At 42.1% G+C, this 19,802-nt stretch overlaps 1 long non-coding RNA gene and 1 other non-coding gene across 2 annotated transcripts in view; one reads left to right on the top strand and one right to left on the bottom strand.

Annotated features, from left to right (window-relative positions):
- The window catches only part of LOC119505631, an 83,613-nt gene that overhangs the window by 45,200 nt on the left and 18,611 nt on the right, over positions 1–19,802 (bottom strand). The gene's annotated exons all lie outside the window — the stretch shown is intronic.
- On the top strand, positions 9,806–9,994 carry LOC119505818. Its single transcript, XR_005210855.1, has one exon. It is a non-coding gene; the product is annotated as a U2 spliceosomal RNA (small nuclear RNA).

Raw genomic sequence — 19,802 nt, 5'->3', positions numbered from 1 at the left:
TTTTATGTATTTTTTTTCTTCCTATAGATGAATTATATCCTGGAAAATGAGAATAAATCCTAAAGGATCCCCTAAGCCTTCTGTGATCAATTGGAAATAGAAGGTCTCTATGCATTAACTACCTTTTACCACCTACAGTGCTGCTATTTGGGCAAGTGTTTTTGGATGACTTTATTTTTTAAGATTTCAACTTTGTTTTAGATTTATAAACAGACTCTTAGAAATAAATATATCTTTTGCAGTTTACTTCCACCCAGAAGAAAATGTCCATCTCTCACGGAGGCTAACAAAGGTCTCGCTTTTTGCAGATGAACCAGTGACCAGGGAAGATAGAGGGGAGGGGTTGGGTTGACTTATCTTCCCTGGCCTGGGGACAGGGTTGGCCTTAGGGTTGGGGGTAGGGCTGGACCTACAAATTGGGGGTTAAGTGACTCCAGTAGAGGACTATGAAGGCAGAGAGCCAAGCAGATCCTTAAAAGCATCACCTCCAGGAAAATGGAAGCCATTTTAAGAATTCCAGGAATTCCTTGGAACACACAGTATTGTTAAACAAAGGATCTTTGTGACATTCAGCATTACCTAATTTAGGAGAGGAAAAAACTCACACCTCACCTGCTTCCTTTCCCTTGGTCTACATCCACAGCTTTGTTCAGATCAATTGAAAAGACCTCGGAATTTGGAGTCTAACCGTAACCCAAAATTTTCATAACAAGGGCAAAGAGGGGTTGTACCTTATTAAGGGTCTTACTCATATGCTATTTCCAGGGGTTTTCCCACCTGGTTTTCACAATCTTCGGTTCTGTTTCAATGTTTTCTTAAGTAGGAAAAAAAAAAAAGCTTGAATTCATGCTTCACATAAGCTTCACCTATTGCCACAAGGATGTGATAGAAGAAAATTCTAATGAAAATAAAAGAAAGCCCCCACCCAGTTACTTCTGTTCATAAATCATTGATTAAAACTAGGTCATGAGGCCACCTGTGGCTGCAAAGGAAGGTGAGTAATTTCTGGGCCTACCGCAAAGCCAAACAAAATCTTGGGATAATAGTAAGGGAGAAGGAGAAAATGAATATTGGATGGACAGTTAGCAAGTTCTGCTAACTTACCATCTTTAGGAAACCGGGGGCATTTCTAATGCTAATTGCTACGACCCAGTTACAATAGCCCCAGGCTGTTATAAAACTTCTATTAGTACTTCTTTATTCAGGTAATACAAGTTCATTGTAAAAACAATTAGAAAATTAGAAAATGCAGTTGAAAGAAAAAAAAAATAAACTCATTATGTAGAGAGACCCTTAAGGGATGAATACACACACACACACACACACACACACACACACACACACACATGCATATATACACAAATATAGTACTTTTTTCTTCATAAAATGGGTCTGGCCCCATCCCAACCAAGACGGTGGAGTGAAACACTTCAGTGCTCCTTCCCCCACAGAAGCTTTGAACAACCAGGAAGAACTGCCAGAAACATTCTTCTAAAACTTTCAGAAAATAGTTGAGGGTTGCAGTAACAGGGTGGGTGCTGAATCAAGTGCTATAGCCACTTACAAGCAGTAGGAGCTCATGGCGCCCCGGCTGGCTCCCCCACCATCCCCTCACCAGCTCAGCCCTGTTCCCAGTATGGACCCTGGCCTTGGATCCTTCTTCAGGAAGAGGGAAAATTCCTATTCACGTAAATGAGGGAATTCCTAGGGTCACATACTTGCATGCCCAAGATAAGACGTGTGTGCAGAAAGGACCGGGGAGACCCCCACACTGTGGCTGGGAACTATGTAATCCCTAAACTGACGGTATCGGTAAGCCCTCAAGGAGAGCACTCACACAGTCCATCTGCAAAGACTCAGAAAGGTGTTTTCTTTTTTTACCTTCTCCTTGTTGTCGTTGTTCACTCCTGGCCTTCAAGGAATGCTCTGTCATAACACCGGCTAGGTGAAAGTTTAAGAAACAGATACCTCAGAGTCTCGATTCCAGTGATAACACATTAAAATATTAAAATGTCCAAGTTTCAACAAAAGATTACAAAACAGTCAAAGAAACAGAAAGTGATGGCCCAGGCAAAGGAGAAGATTAGAGCATTAGAAACCACAATGAGGAACCAAACAGAACTGAAGACCACAGTAACAAATTAAAAATTCCCTGGAGAAGTCCCATGCCGATGGGAGCTGGCAGGAGAAAGAATCGGTGAACATGAAGATAAGATACTTGAAATCATCCAGTCTGAGGAGCAGAAAGAAGGAAGAATGAAGAAAAGTGAACAGAGGCTGAGCAATCTGTGGGAAACCATCAAGCATCCCAATATATGCATTGTGAGAACCTCAGAAGAAGAAAGAAAGGGGCAGAGAGAATATTCAAAGGTATGATGACTGAAAACTTCCCAAATTAACAAAAGACATGAATAGCCAAGATGCTCAGTGAACTCCAACAGGATAAATCCAAATAGACTCACACTGCACCACGTTATAATCAAATTGTCAAATGCCAAAGATAAAGAGAGAATTTGAGAGCCACAAGAGAGAAGCAATGATACAAGGGAGCCTCAGTAAGGTTGAGTATCCACTTCTCATCAGTAATTAGGAGAGCAAGAAGGCAGTGAGAAGACATATTTAAAGTGCCAACCAAGAGTTCTGTATCTAGCAAACTGTCTTTCAAAAATGAGGGAGAAATGAAGGCATTGCAGATAAACAAAAGCTGAGGGACTTCGTCACGATTAGATGGGCCCTACACAAAGTGCTAAAGGGAGTTTTGCAGGTTGAAAGAAAAGGGCATTGGACAATCAATTGAAGCCACATGAAGAAATAAAAGATCTCCAGTAAAGATAATAACATAGGTAAGTATAAATACCAGTACTATTGTATTTTTGATTTGTAACTTTTTAATTTTTCCCACTTTTTGCAAAAAGGGGAATGCATAAAATGTAATGATAAATCAATGGTTTTGGACTCATACTGCATAAATGTCAATCTGTAACAAAAACTACCTACAGGCGGGGGTGGGGTAGGTGGGTGTGTGTGATAGGAACATTTTTTATGTTAAGCTATTGATGTTAAATTGGCATCAAAGCAAATGAGACTGTTTCAGATTTAGGATGTTAAATTTAAACCCCATGTTAACCACAAAGAAAATATCAGAGACTATTCAAGTTTATAGAGAAAGTAGAGTACAGGTTATCAGGAGTGGGGGGCAGGGGCAATGGGAAGTGAATGCAAAGGGGAGTGATTGTAGAGTGGCGAGGGTACACCAACATTGTGAAAGTGATTAATTGCACTGAATGGTACGCTTGGGATGGGAGATTTATGTTGTATCTGTGTACCCACAATTTAAAAAAAAAAAAAAAAGAAAGAAACTAAAGAGTTAATGACAATTCAATGCACTACATGATACTGAAAGGAATCTATGAATCAAGGTGAAAAGGCTCAAGAGGACATAAGAAAAAATTGGAATATAGAATGTAAGCTTTACATCAATACGTTTCTTGAACTTGATGGCACAAAAGGTGATTATGTAAGTGAATATTCTTGTTTGTAGGAAATGTACCTGGAAGTATTATGTGTTCAAGGAATATGACAAGTGCCAACTGCTCTCAAATGTTCAGAAAATAGATGACTGACAGATAAAAGGTAGTTACAATGATACTGCAAAGGTGGCAAAAGGTTAAAATTGGTGGGTCTGCGTATTGATGGGGGGGTGTCTCTGAATGGGGTTTGTATTATTTTTGCAACTACCCTATAAGTTTGAAATTACTTTAAGATTAAAAAAAATAATAAAAATACTTAAAAACTGGTCTGATAACTTTGAATAGGTTCATTTTTATTTAGGGTATTGCCATACTTTATGCTTGAGTCTACAGCAGAGTGTTGATTTACTCTTGCCCAGCCTGAAAAAGGGTTTGTCTATTTGAAATGATCTGCAGATCATTGGAAACTTGATTTCCCACATCCAGTTGTTCTTGTGCTTTTTCCATCTGTGTGTGTCTCTCACACCCATACCCACACCCATACTGCACTTTCCTCTCTGACTAGACCTCCTTTAAGGCTCAAACTTCAAATCCAGAGACGGGGTGATTCTGAGGTGTCATCTGAGATGTCATCTAAGGTGAAGAAGGAGAGGGGACTTGAACCCCCTTGCTCTCTGTCTCCTGATTAGAGGCTTTCTGGAGACCAGGGCATGAGCCAGAAGGGTGACCAGAAGCGAAAAGGATGCCCCAAGCAGATGTGAGGAGGGCTGAGGTGGGCGAGAGGCCACAACACCAGAGAAGTCTAGAGAGTCCCTGACGGGAGACAGGAGTAAGGGGGAGGGGGCATGCCTGCCCAGGGCACTGGTGGGTGAGTGAGGCAGGACCTGGGGGCCAGGCCGCTGTGCCAGAAGGCTCCAGACTGCATGGGAGAGGAGTGGACCATGCAAACTCCATTTATTCATTTCAGATGATGACTCTCTGCTCCGTGACTTTTGCACAAGCCCGTTACATTTAATGTAGCCTTGACTTGGTGCATTTCTGATGTTTAAATGCTACTACCATCTGTTTGGACATAACTTTAGCAATGCTGTTGGGGCCACTTTCTCGTGTTTTCAAAGGACCTTCTGATGCTTACTCACTGGATTCATGTACCGCCTGGTAAGGTAAAGATCTCTAGTTCTCTGGTGAGGAAACTGAGGGGCCAGGCAGTTAAATCACTTGCTCAAGGCTCTGCTGCTGTGAGTTTGAGATCGGTCTCCTTTCTTAAGGCAATTAGCATGACAACAGGACACAGTAATCTTATTATGTCTTACAGATATAGCTGTTTACAAAAAGCCGGGCTGACTAGAGGCTGTGATTGAAAAGATTTGACTCCATCTCCAGGCACGCTTTCCTCTGCGTGTCCCCTGTCCCCACCACCTGGGAGCTCCCCAAGCCAGCAGCCTGGGTTCCAGGATGCTCCTTCCTGGGGCTGCATATGCTAAAAGAGAAGATAGCTTTTCCACCAGCTGAGCACAAAAGAAAGCCCCTGCCCCAGGGGCAGATGATGCCCCCCCCAAGTTCTCATCCTCTGAAAATGAGAATAATAATGCCTAATTCACGCTGAATGTGAGCATTAGAAAACACAGTCAGTTTATAAACTGAAAATGCTACCTAAGTATAAGGTGGTATCGTGATTACTATTTTTGTTGTCCTTATTATTAATATCTAATATTTACTGATCCCAGGCTACCGGCCAGGCACTGTGTCACAAGCTGTACATAAATTATCTTATTTAATTCTCAGAATAACTCCGTGGTATGGGTATTATCATTATCCCCCTTTTAATAAATGAGGATATTAAGACAAGATTAAGTATCTCGCCTAAGGCCAGCGCTGGCAAATTATAGAGCTGGAACTGTCATCCCAGTCTATCCAACTCTGAGTCCTCTTTCTCTTAAACTAATCTAGGTATGATTATTTTGCATGATTTTCTGATTTTTTTGTTATTCAGTTTGTCCTCCTTGGTTGCTTTCTGGTTTGTTAATGTCTATTTTTAAAATTCATCACCCTTAACTGAAAAAAAATACTCCCAATATGGCCTAACTATTGCACAAGCAAAAGCCGGTTCAATTTGATGTCAATCGTCAATATATTGCCTAGAGGGAGGTCGCAGCCAGAGAGGGTGGGAACTCTCTTAAGAAATCAATAAAATATCTTTCTGCTGTGTGTTCTAAGCAAGATTCCCAAATGCTAATTATTATAGTTAAATGGGTGACTCATCTGAAAAAGTTGCCTTTTAAAGTATTGCATCATCCGGGAACTGTTTTAAATAGACCACCCTGTACACAAACATTTTCAGCTTCAAGCATTCAGGCACCACTCCTGTGTAGGAGGAAATTAATTGTGCTTTCCACTTTACAGACAGCACAAGCACGAGGGCTGCAAGGAGGGCTCCCGGCTCCTGGTTCTCAATCCCGCTTCACTTACACAGCATTAGATTGCCTCTCTCCATAAAAGCGAAAATTTAACAGGAGAGATAAAGCGCTGAGAAACCCAACCCATTTAAGCACCGAATTAAACACAGACCATTCATAAAGAACAGAGGATCCTTTAAAACGGAGTCCAAAAGGAGGATAGACAGGATAAGAATTTGAATCAAAATATATTAAGGGCAACTTGTAACAAGGCAAAAATGGGACAGATTGCAAACCGCGATGCTAGAACATTTATTGATACACGGTGCAGAGAAAGAAGAGCCTGGGCTTCTAGAAAGCGCAGGAATTCTAACTGGTTAATTTGCAGACAAATCTCCTCTTAGGGGAAAAAAAAAAAAGCAAATCTTCACCTCTCTGCATATTTTCCTTCTCTCCAGTGATGAAAGTGTTTGCACTAATTTTCCAGGGAGACCAGAAAATATGTATGGCGTGTTTTGTCTTCAGTGGCATCTTGGGTCACTGAGTGCCCTCATTCAATGCTATTTGTTGATGGATAGATGGAAGAATCGAACCTTTCAGCATTAGGAAGAAGGGGAAAAAAAAAAAAAAAGTAGCCAGAACTCCGCGTCCATAGGAACCCCCATTAAAAATAATTTGAAATGTTAAGTCTAAAAGTTAGAGAAAACGCGATGCCACGGGATGAAGCCCAAACATTATCAGTAGGAGGGGACAGGTCAGTTTGATTTGGCCTCTGTTAGCTAAGAACGTGTTTCTAGTGATCTGCGCTGCTGAGCGCAGGGACAAAAAACAGAGTTTCGTGCGGTGTTTGAATGGGCCAGATTCGGGTCCTTCACATCAATTGTGTGCAGAAAGAAAGGCCCAAACGGCTAACCCGGGTTGCCCAGAGAACTGGGTCGGCGGGAGTGGGTGGGGGTGGGGGTGGGGAAGGGGGAGGGGAAGGGATTCTCTCTGCTCAGAGGGAAAAACCCTCCACCAGCCCCTTCCCCGCTGAATGCAGTCGCCGGCGCTGCGTTGCGAGAGAACAGAAAGGAACACATTTTGACACCCCCTGAAGTTCCCAAGGGAACCAGAGGCGGCATGCGCTCCCCCTCGGCACCGCCTGGCTCAATTAAATGAAGCGGCCCCTTCCCGGGGCTGCGGTGAGACCCCGGGGCCGGCACCTTAGCATGGCCTGTTGCACTTTCAAAGGCTTGTCGGGGCTCGCGGGGATCCTTCCCGTCACTGCAGGCCCCCGGATGGAGTCAAATCGGAGTGTCAGGGGGCCCAAGGCAGTGCAACTGGTGGCTGAGCTAATTTTCCCTGATGTTACTGGGTGGGGGCGGGGAGTGCAGGCAAGTCAGAGAAGATGACCGAGCTAGTGTACAAAGTGGAGTGGGTGCAGGAGAAAGGATTGATAGTGATGTTCTGGGGGACCCTACTATGTGCCAGGCCTGTGCTAAGGCTTTTCAACAGCTCTGTCGTCTACTCCTCCAAATGTGGGTTCTTTTCCTCATTTCAAAGATTAGGACGCGAAGGCTTGGGGGACAGTAAGTGGTTTGTGAAATCACACATCACGTCAGCGGTAAAGCAGGACAGGATACTAGCCTGGGTCTGTCTGAGTCATGTGATGGGCTTTGCCTCAGGAAAGCACCCGATTTGGGCGTTAGCTACTAAGGCAAGGCTCCAGGTAGGGTGCTGGTTCCATTTGCACACTGATTCTGGATGGTTTTGTCAGACCTCGGAATCTTAAAGGCCAGGAAGTCACACCTTCCACGTTAGGGGAGAAGCAAAAGGCTGAAATTACACCGAGTCCCCAGTTGAGAACCTAGGAAGCTGACTCGGAGAAGGTAATCTGTATTCAGTTTTATGGCAGAGGGCTTTAGGGTTGGTCTCCGTGGAGGGGACTGGGAAGAGAGAGAAGTTGAGCTGCAAGGCAGACTCAACAAAGACCTCAGCCAACGCCCCGGGGAGCTGGAATGGCCCCTCAAAGCCCCTGAGTTCTATGTCCCTGCTAGATCACCCACTGGATGTGAGTCCCAGGAAAGAGGATGTGAACTCAGGAAAGGTGGCTCTCTGGAGCCAAAGACAAATCAACAGAGAGCTGTTGGCAGCCAACCTTCCAAAGAGCTGAGGGAGCAGGGGCCTCAGAGCAACAAGGGAACCTGGTAGTGCCTCAGGCAGCACTGTACATCCTTACAAAAAGACCTAAACCAAGAGGCCAGGAGACACAGGAAGGTGTGGAACAAGACCAAAGAACAGGGTATTTTAAAGTACTCCTCCACTGAGAGATGCCTGGCTTTCCACATATTGATATTTCTGAAACTGAGATGTATGATCTTAGAATTGACTAGATGGTATATTTAATTATCTGGCTGATAATTAGGACTCCTGGGATAAAAGAGTCTTCCAGTCTGCACATTGCCTAAAGAGAGGGTTATGGATCGACTCATGGACCCTATGAATACAGGTTCAGGTCTTAATTCCTGGAGGCATGGGTGTGACCCCATCTGCAAAAAGGATCTTTGAAGATGGTGTTAGTTGAGGTGTCCCAGACAGAATCAAGGTGGGCCTTAATCCAATCTGACAAGTCCTTATAAGCAGAGGAAATTTGGAAACCACAGGAGACAGAAGGAAACAGAAGGCCATGTGACGAATGCAGAGACTGGCTCTTGTATGGTGGGCGAGCCACCCCCAGAGCGCTACAGAGTTCAGAGAAAGCATGATCCGCCAACACCTATCCGCCAACACCTATCCGCCAACACCTTGACAATAAATTCCTGCTGGTTAAGCCCATCAATGCCTGTGGTATTTTGCAGCAGCCCTGGAAAACTAAGACAGACTTTGCTCCTGCTCCATTCACAGCAGGGAAGTAAACGCATGTATTTCTCTGAGCTGTTTTCAGTGTTTGTTTACTCACTTGTTTCCATCTAAACCTCCCAAAACAATAAAGAAATGTGTAATGCCAAATTGTGGTAGATAATATGTGTGCTGTTTTCTGAGCCCTTTCTCAGACACTACCCTCTAGGGCCTCTTGAATGAAAAAACTACCTTAGTAAATTACTTCAGATTTTTTTTTTTTTTTCAAATTGTCCTAGAAATCTCCCTAGAAAGTTGAACTCCATCGTTGGAAAAGACGAATGTTGCCTTGTAGACAGATTAGAATCCACAGCGATTTTAAGGTAATTTTTGCTTCACTGATGCAGTACATAGCATTAAACAGCCTGTGCCAAAGCACAGGGCTCCACCTCCCTTCCTTCGCCATCCCTTTCCTAAAGGCAACTACTTTTAACTTTCTCAGTTGTTTTCTCTAGCATTGGAATGTCTCTAACTCTAAGTAACCTGTGTATCCTGATCTCTTCTGATGCATCCATGTCATCTACCGACTTCATATTACTGTAGAGGAGCCATCCTCTCCACCTCCGTCCTCTGTCCTCCTGATGTAATTATATTGCAGATCTCAGGATTAATGCAAGTTTAGTTTTCTGTGTAACTGTTATTCTCAGCTGAGCATTGTAGAATGCTGTTCATGTTCATTTCCTTATCTTTTCCCCCTGAAGTTAATGATTGCATTTTTCTTTTGTTTAATATTCTTTGTGACTATTGCAAATTTGTCCCACACCCTCCAATAACCTCCAAGTACAGCTTTCTAAAGGAAAGTCCTCAAGCTTCCTCATGAAGTTATTGTCTGTTCCATTATCCGCCCTCCTGGAGACCTCTTTTATCCTTCTGTCTGGGCCTGTGGCACAGCTGTTATTCTGAGACTTCCTTTGCCATCATCCCTGAACTTGCCTTTACCTTTCTCTGGGGCTGGGGTTCCTAGTTCCTAGATCTTGTATCTTCTCAAGGGAGGAGCAGAAAGGGCACTGTGCATATACACACACACATATATGTATGCTTGTATACATATGTGTACATACAGTCGCTTCTCGGCCTTTGGGCTAAGAGCAAGGGTAATATCTGTTCTTATCAGTATAATATGCATACACACACCCACAGGTGCATATATACACACGTGTATACACATATGCATATATATACCACATGTTAAGTTTATTGAGATATGATTTACATACAGCAAAATGCACAGATCTTAATTGTATAGTTCAGTGAGGTTTGACAAATGAATACTTCCAAGTAAAATACAAATCATTTCTTTTCTCCAGAAAGTTCCCTTGTGCCTCTTCCCAATCTTGCCATCACCCCACAAAGGAACCAACCAATCTGATTTTGATCACAGGAGATTAGATTAATTTTGCCTGTTCTAGAATTTCATTTAAATGGAATTATATAGAAAATACGCCTTTGGGTCTTTCACTCAGCATACTAGTTTTGAGATTCATTTATTTTGTTGTGTGTAGTCTGTTCCTTTTTATTGCCAGAACTGCATTTTATTAATGCCTTCGGTACTGGTGATAGCAGCTCAGGCAAACTAAGACAGCCCTCATCACAGAGGAAGCTACAAATTGACAGGTGGACAAATGACCTATCCTGTGGACATTAGGTAGCCCCTTTCCAGAGCCTCCCAATTGCTTAGTCAATAGACTATTTCAAAAAGTGGCCACAGAAGCAGGGAAAGAAACTGTCGATGATTAAGACCACATCACTGCCCTCACCAAGACCAATCACCCTCATTCCTTCTCGCCCAACCTGCCAGCAGCAGAGACCATCCCAACCTTTGCAAAGGAATCATGCCCTGGAGGACAATCCAGCCACTGTGTGGCAAGCTGATTATATAGGAGGGACATGGGATAGATACTGTACTTATTTTGGATTTGGATTTGCTTTCCCCACTCACTGTGTTCTGGCCAGCAAAGCCATTCATGGACTTACTAAATACATTATGATCTTTGTGGTTTTGACAAAGACTCCTTTCCTGTAAAGAAGTGAGACCATGAGAAAATGAACAAGAGTTTCACTTTCCACATACCCAGAAGCATCTGACTTCATAACCGAATGATGGAATAGCCTATATAGAAGACTAAGCTATGCTGCCAACCCCACCTTGTAAGGTTGCCATGTTGTCTCATGGGATGCAATGAAGGTTGGAATCAGCGGCCAAAGGAGCGGTTTCTCCCACTGCCAGAAGTCATGAGCACAAGAGAACACGCTACTTTTCATTGTTACATGTGATGATTCACTTACAAAATCATGCTGACAGCTCCTGTGATTCTGGGTTCTATTGGTTTAGAGATCTTAGTACCCAGAGGAGGAAGACTTCCACTGAGTGCACAATCACTGAACTAGAAGCTGCAAGTTCCATTTAACCATTTGGGGCTCCTCATGCCACTAAATGGTCAGGCAAAAGTTGGATTAAAGTGTTAGTTGGTTTGATTTATCACGATTCTCCAACAGGATGGGGTTTATGCAACCCAGTAGGTACAAAGTGGGGTATAGGTGGAATCCAGAAGATGTACTTCCTAGTTTTACCATGTCTCATGTTTAAAAATAAATTAGTGGAAGACCCTACCAACCTGTACAATGAAACCAAAGTCTCAGATCTCTGATAATTTATGTTTGAGTCATCCCACTGGATAAATAACCCTGGGCAGTAAACCCTGAAGTAAACGAGAACACAGAATGGGTAGTGAAGTAGGGAATCATAAATACCAATTAGAATCTTATACCCAGTTGCAGACATGAGGACTGTAGCATCAATCTCCTCCTCTTTTAGTCTGGGTGGTAGCACTTTAGCCAATATAAATATCAAAAACTTTATAGGTTTCTATATATTTGATACCGGTCTACACCATTGCACAAACTACAACATTTTCTAGACATGCCATTCTCTCCAGACTTAATTTCTGTTCATTTGGGAACACCAGGCTGTTGTGGAACCACACGCCCTCTAGCTTCTAGGAGCTCTTTTATCCAGCTTAAAGGGTCTTCTAGATGCCAACTTATTTACCTGCATGGAATAGGACGCTATAAAAAAATAACAAGCAAGTTTATTTATGAAGCTGAGTTGAACAAAACTTGAAGTCATAAAGATGCTATAATAAAAGTATAAACTAAACAGACTTGTTTCGCAATAGAACAGAGGATCTGTGAACTTCATTAGAGATCATAAATGCAGCATAAAGAGACAAAAAGAAAAAGAAAAATATAGAAGAGAAGGTAAAAGCTATGATATAGTGAGAAAATCTAACATATATTTGACTTCCAAAAGGAGAAAAGAGAAAAAATTAGCATAGGCAATATTTAAAAACATAATGACTAGGAATTTTTCAGAAGTGACTAATGACATCGATTCACACCTTTGAGAGGCCCACTGACCCCCAAGCATGCTCTATGAGTTTCCCGTGGCTGCTGTAACAAATTACCACAAACCTGGTGGCTGAAAACTACATAAATGTATTCGCTTACAGTTCTGGAGGCAAGAAGTCTGACATTGGGTGTCGGCAAGCCTGTGCTCCATCCCGAGACTCTGGGGAAGAATCCATTCCTTGCTTTTTCTAGCTTCTGGTGTCTGCTGTCATTAGTTGGAGTTCCTTGGCTTGTGACCGCAGCTCTCCAATCTCTGCCTCCTCCTCTGTGAGCGTATCAAATCTCTCCCTGATTTCTCTTACAAGGGAACTGGTGGCATTTAGGGCCCACCAGGTAGTCCAAGATGGTCTCCTTATCTCAAGAGCCTTAATTTAATTACATCTGCAAAGACCTTTTTCCAAATACAGTACATTTACTGGTTCCAGGGATTAGGATGTGGGCATATTTTTTTTTTGGGGGGGGGGCATTTTTCAACCTACCACACATGATAAATGTTAAACACACACACACACACACACCTGAACACATCATAGTGAAAATGCAGCAAAACAGTTTTTACAAAAATCAGCCAGAGAAGAAGACAGCCTCTTTGTGCTGGTTTGGAGCTGTTATGTACCCCAGAAAAGACCATATTCTTTTAATTCATTCTTGTGGGTGTAGACCTACTATGGGTGGGACCTTTTGGTTAGGTTATTTCAATTAAGATCAAGGTGGATCTTAATCCTTACTGGAGCCCTTTATGAGAGGATAGAGGGCAGAAAAGCAGAGACAGCTCAGAAAGAAATGTCCTGGAGAAGTTAAGAGAGGACCCACAGATGCTCAGAGAGAAAGCCACTGGAATCAGAAGCTGAAAGCAACAGAACCTGAAAAGTGAAGGACCAGCAGACACCAGCCATGTGCCTTGCTATCTGATAGAGGAAGCCCAGATGCCACCAGCCTTTCTTCAGAGGAGGTATCCTCCTGTTGATGCCTTAATTTGGACATTTTCATGGCCTTAGAACTGTAAATTTGCAAACAATAAATCCCTCTGTAAAAGCCAAACCATTTCTGGTATATTGCATTCCAGCAGCTTTACCAAACAGAAACAGATTTTGATACCATAAGGGTGGGGTGCTGTGATTTGCAAATACCAAAAATGCTGGAGCGGCTTTATAAATGGGTAAGGGGAAGATTCTGGAAGAATTGCAAGATGCTTGATAGAAAAGGCTTAGATTGCTTGGAAGAGACTGTTGGAGAAATATGGACGCTAAAGGTACTTCCAATGAGGCCTTAGACAGAAATGATGAATGTATCATTGCCTACTGGAAGGAAGGAGATTCTTGCTTGAAAGTGGCACGGAATTTGGCAAAATTGAGTACTAGTATTGAATGGAAGGGGGAATTTGAAAGCAAAAAGTTGGGGATATGTGCTGGTTTGGATGTATTATGTCCCCCAAAAGGCCATTATCTTTGATGCAGTCTTGTGTGGGCAGGAAATGTATTGGTGTTGATGGGGTTGGAGACTTTTGATTGGATGTTTCCGTGGAGATGTGATCACTCAACTGAGGGCGAGATCTTTCATTGGATGGTTTCCATGGAGGTGTGGACCTGCCCATTCAACATGGGCCTTGATTAGTTTACTGGAGCACTATATAAGCTCAGACAGAAGGAGCTAGCTTGCTACAGCTAAGAGGGACACTTTGAAGAACGCACAGGAGCACAGAGAAGAGCTTCAGCTTACAGAGACATTTTGGAGACGGCCTTCTGCTGAAAGCAGACTTTTGCTCCAGAGAAGCTAAGAGAGGCCAAATGTCCCAAGAGCAAGTAAGAGTGACATTTTTGAGTTGCTGAAGCCTAGGAGGGAATGTCCTGGGAGAAAGCCATTTTGAAACCAGAACTCCGGAACAGACTCCTGCCATGTGCCTTCCCAGCTAAAAGAGGTTTTCTGGATGCCATTGGCCATTCCTCCAGTGATGGACACTTTATGGCCTTAAGACTGTAACTGTGTAACCAAATAAACCCCCTTTATAAAAGCCAGTCCATCTCTGGTATTCTGCATTCTGGCAGCATTAGCAAACTAGAACAGGATACTTAAGTGAAGAGATCCAAATTAAATGTGGAAAATGCAGCCTGGTTTCTCCTTGCAGCTTATAGTAAAATGCAAGAGGAAAAGGATAAGCTGAGAACTGAACTCATGGGTACAAAGAAACCAGAAACTACTGGTTTGGAAAATTCCGAGTTTCTGGAAAGCGAGTCCCTGGAGAATAAAGCCCCATATGAGGATTTAATCAGTTAGTCATCTCAGTTTGAACCAGACTTGGAGATGGAGTTATCAAGGAAGGATGTGGGGAAAGTCCTACTGTCTGACGGCTGGAACACCTGTGTGCTGTATGCTAAACTGACAAGTTTGTTGCAGGATCTATATAAACAGAACCACTGCCAGCCTGGAATAAAGGGGTGAAAAAAAAGGGACAGATTGAAGGAAAAATGACTTCAAAGGGAGCCAAGGAAGCTGAGGTCTGGAGTCAAGAAACCTCCGGCCAGGAGAGAAGAGCAACCCATGCATGTGGAGAGGGTACGTTTGCCTCAGAGTTCATGGAGGGTGGGCCTTCCTCCCAGTTGTTTAGGAAGAGTGCTGCCACCCCAGGCTTCAGAGAGGGTGGAGCCCATTCCCCAGGAATTGGGGAGAACCTGGTGTGCCAGTTTGTATGTATTGTGTCCCCAAGAAAAAGCCATGTTCTTTAATGCAGTCTTGTGGAGGCAGATGTATTAGTGTGGATTAGGTTGGAACCTACTGGTTCAGTATTTCCGTGGAGGCGTGGCCCTGCCCATTCATCGTGGGCCTTGTTTAGTTCACTATATTCTTATATAAGCTCAGACAGAAGGAGCTCATAGCTAGCTGGAGCTGAGACAGACATTTTGAGGATGGCCATTGGAAGCGGATGCAGAGATTTTGTAGAACACCATTTTGAAATGCAACCTGGGAGCAAGGAGACACCAGCCATGTGCCTTCCAAGCTAAGAGAGGTTTTCCAGGTGCCACTGGCCATCCTCCAGTGAAGGTACCTGATTGTTGATGACTTACCTTGGACATTTTATGGTCTTAAGACTGTACTGTGTAACCAAATAAACCCCCTTTTATAAAAGCTGATACATTTCTGGTGTTTTGCATTCCGGCAGCATTAGCAAACTAGAACACCTGGCCACCACCCTACTGTTCTAAGGGGGTTGAGAGTATGCCCCAGAGATAGCAGATCCTGATGCTTGAAGAAAGTAGAGCCAAGAACATGGTGGTTTCCCCAAAGCTTGGAGATGTTGGAACCCTCACCACCGTGTTTGGAGAGAGCAGGGCCCCTACACATAAGCACTTGGAGAGGATGGGACTACTGCTCTCTCAAGCCCTGAGGATAAAACATCTTTCTGTAGATGAGTCTCAGATTTTGAAATCTAATGGAGCTTTCCCTGAAGTTTTAGGAACTGTTTGGGACTTCTGACCCCTGTTTTCCTTCCAATTTCTCCCTATGGCAATGGGAATGTTTATCCTATAACTGTCCCTCCTTTGTATATTGGAAGCCGATAACTTGTTCTAAGATATGCAGGTCCACAGCTGAAGGGGAATTTTGCCAAAGGGAAAACACGCCTGTAAGTGATTTTTATGAAACTTTGTACTTAACACTGCTACTGAAATGATTTAAGGCTTTTGTGATATTGTGATGGAATGATATTGTGATGCCTATGGGAAGAACATGTTTTTTGGAGGTATGGAGGGTGGAGTGTGCTGGTTTGAATCTGCTATATACCCCAGAAAAGACCATGTTCTTTTAATCCATTCTTGTAGGTACAGACCTATTATGGGTGGGACCTTCTGGTTAGGCTATTTCAACTGAGATGTGACCCAGCCCATTCAAGGTGGGTCTTAATGCATTACTGGAGTCCGTTGTGAAGAGGATAAAAGACAGTAAAAGCCAGAGAGCTGAGAGAGAAATGCCCCAGGAGAGGTAAGCAAGGACCCACAGGAACTGCGAGAGAAAGCCATTGAAACCAGAGCCCAGGAGAGGACCAGCAGACATCGCCATGTGCCTTCCCTGTCACAGAGGAACCCCAGATGCCAGCAGCCTTTCCTCAGAGAAGGTATCCTCTTGTTGATGCCTTAATTTGGACATTTTCATGGCCTTAGAACTGTAAATTCGTAACTTAATAAATCCCCATTGAAAAAGCCAACCCATTTCTGGTATATTGCATTCCAGCAGCTTTAGCAAACTGAAACACTCTTCAATAGATTAGTAGTTAGATTGAAAGTTCATCTGCAATAACGGAAGCCAGTACTGAACGTACTGAAAGAAGACACTATCACCCAGAGTTTCATATCCAAGAAAACTATCTTCCAGGGTTATTCCAAGTTTGGAGAAGCTGCTCTACCAGATATCAGGATTTAGTATTAAAAATATAGTAATTAAGACACTGTAGATTTTGTGTAGACCTAGAAACAACACTATGTCTAGTGTAATGGCCGTCTCATTAACAATCCAGAAATGCAAACTAACACCATTGTGGATGACACTGTATGCACACTTGATTTCCAAAAAATGAAACTTCTGATAATACCAAGTGTTGTGAAAATATGGAACAATATTTTATTTCTTGACCTGAGAGACAGTTATTTAGATGTTCACCTTATTGTTTTTTGAAAAAGCTGTTCATTATTACAGAAGCAATACTGGTGCAATGTAGAGAGTTAGAAAATAAAAACAAGCAGAAACAAAACTAAACAAAAAAAAAATCATATTTCTGCTATCCAGAGATAACTATAATGAGATTTCTGCGTCTGTGTGTGTGTATGTGTGCATTCATATGTGCGTGTGCGTGTGCGTGTGTGTGTGTGTGTGTGTGTATGTGATTTGATGTGTTGGAGAGAAGAGGAGATGGGCTTGGTTTTCAGGACCCTCAGAGATGCAGACTGAATATTTAGGTGTGTTGAAAATATTAAAGCAGTCAAGAAAGCTGCAAAGGTCTTAAATTAGATCTCTACATTTATCAAGAAGAGCTACCTAAAGTAGAGCATGAGAACAACAGGAATCCAAAAGCTAAGAGACGAGAATTTTAAAGACTGCTTTACATTGCTGATTAACTTCCAAAAAAAAAAAAAAAAAAAAAGAATGCTCTATTGGGTAGTTCATGGGTTGCTTTTTATGTATAATTGTTTCTTGTTAGTAAAATAATACTTGGAAAATACATAAAAATGTGAAGAATAGAAAAATTACTCCAACCCTCATAACCGTATTATTTTGGTATATGACTCTTCAATTTTCAATGCGTGTTGTGTGTATTTAAAACAAATTTTGATCATGTGGTTTTGAAAACAGGAATACACATATACTGGAAAATACAGAGAAGTATAAAAAATAAAAGTCACCTATAATCTGAATAGCCAGTGGATGGATCCCTTCCAGCTTTAATCATCTTGCATTTTATAAACTCTTTTATACAACCCAAGCAAAGCAGCTTTTGTAGCTGTACATTTAGGATGAGGGGGTGGTGAAGCATTTCTCCACTTCAATGAAGCAAGGAAATCAAACAGGGGCTCCCTCACCCAGTCAGCTAAGGAAGCTGGAGCCACATAATAAGGGTCTACAATGCTGTGTGTAATTAAGGGGGTATGTGGGTAAATGTATATGAGCAAAGAAAAATTATAAGATCTGAGAAGCCAAGTATGATGGATAGCTTCAAAGCAGGCTGCTTATTAAGAGTGGTTTACATCATGTAAAAGAGTATCTCTGCAAAGAAAACTAAATTTTTGACAATCCAAAGGATGTATTTACACATATACATACATTTAGAAATCCCTTGGGTGGTCATCAGATTTGTGCTATCTTTCAATTTCAGAATTTCCATCTTGAATGCTACTATCCCAAATCAAACTACACTGAGTCCAGTTAGTTTGGAGTCTATTTCTCTTTCCATTACTAGAAAGTAATTTTACACTAAAATCTTAAAAAAATATTGTAATCTTTCGGAAGACATATCTGTCTCTTTTCATCAAAACAACATACTAAAGTTTATGACAACTTCTTTAAAACTCAAAATGCTATCAGTGTTTATGTACTCTGTGGGAGAGGTTCCATTCTGACTTGATTAAGAAACTGAATTTTTCTCCGGGTCTATAAAATGGTGGTTGTATCTATGATGCATCAAAACACAGAAATGAAAAGTGAGAAATTAAGTTAAATTTGGAAGTGACAGAGATATAGAAAAATAGTGAGTTGTTTCAATGCTCAAATAAAAAAATCTAAAGGGATACATACAAAATATAGACACGGACAATTAGCTTGATTTTCAATTTTTCCTTAGATTGCTTGGGTGTTCTGTAGACACAATGGCTGTCCAGAATTAAAAGGGAAACTGGAAGCATCAGGGCAGCAAGGAACAGAGACTGCAGCAGAGTCAGGTCAGATTCATTTATCTCTTCCTGCAATCCCTAGAACAGTACCTAGAACTTGTGCTCAAAATATGTTTATAAAGTTCTGGTCAACCAAGATGGCCACTTAAGATGCTCCAGGGGCTGTTCCCCTATAGGATCTTTGAACAACTAGCAAAAAATGACAGAGTCATCTTCCTCAGAATTCTGGAAAACAGTCAAAGGGTAGCAATAATTGCATGGTACAGAATCAAGAAAACGTGGCTTAAAAAAAAAAAAACAGGAGGGGAAACTCATGGTGCCCTTACCAGCCCCTCTCCCAAAATGTCTTCCTGGCACATGTAGAGCCAGCCTATATTCCCACTGTCGATCCACAGCCCTGTTCCAGAATGAGCAGAATAATCCCTCTGTGCATACTGCGGTGCCTGAATGTAAGCACCAATCTATCAAGTAACAACCTGAAAGACTGAACCAGGAAACACTTCTCTGGCTAACTCTAACAGAATGTGCCCTGCAGACAAAAGCAGATTGCAGACAGCTAAAGCAGTGTAAGAACAATTAAGTCAAAATGGTCTGGGACAAAGGATAACCTGCTATAAGTCATACAATGTGGCACCCAGGAATGGAAGACAGTGTAATTTACAGTGAGTAGAGGGGCACTAGAATTCCTCTTATTGGGGGAATCCTAAGGCCATGAGCAAGCCCAAGCCCAGGACAGGAAGCAAGATTAGAAAAGACAGAGAGGACACTGTACTTCACATTCACCTCAGACAGATCTTATGAGGGCTAAACTCTAAAAGAGAGCACCAGCCAATGCAGAGCCAACATGCAAAGACTGTGAAAGGTGTTTTTTGCATTGCTTTGTTTTTGTTAGCTCCTGGCACTCAAGGAAATCTCTGTCATCTCACTAGCTGGAAACAAACCAAAGGAATGGACAGCTCAGAGACTAAATCCTAGAGTTAACACTTAAAAATATTAAAATCTACAGCATGAAACAAAAGATTACTAGACAAAGAAACAGGAAATGATGCCACCCAAAGGAACAAGATAAAAATCCAGAAACCATCAATGCAGAATACCAAACTTTGGACATACTGGACAAAAATTTTTAAAAAAATGATCTTCAATATTCCCAAGCAGATAAAGTAAAATATAAGAGAAAGAACTAAAGGGTATCAGGAAAACAATGAATGAACAATATGAGAATCTCAATAAAGTGACAGAAATATTAAACGGAACCAAAGAGAAATACTGTAGTT

Source organism: Choloepus didactylus, chromosome 10 (assembly GCF_015220235.1).
Source record: "Choloepus didactylus isolate mChoDid1 chromosome 10, mChoDid1.pri, whole genome shotgun sequence".
NCBI classification, from domain to species: Eukaryota; Metazoa; Chordata; class Mammalia; order Pilosa; family Megalonychidae; genus Choloepus; species Choloepus didactylus.
Note: the sequence above shows the minus strand (reverse complement) of the source record. Positions and strands in the feature narration are given on the sequence as shown.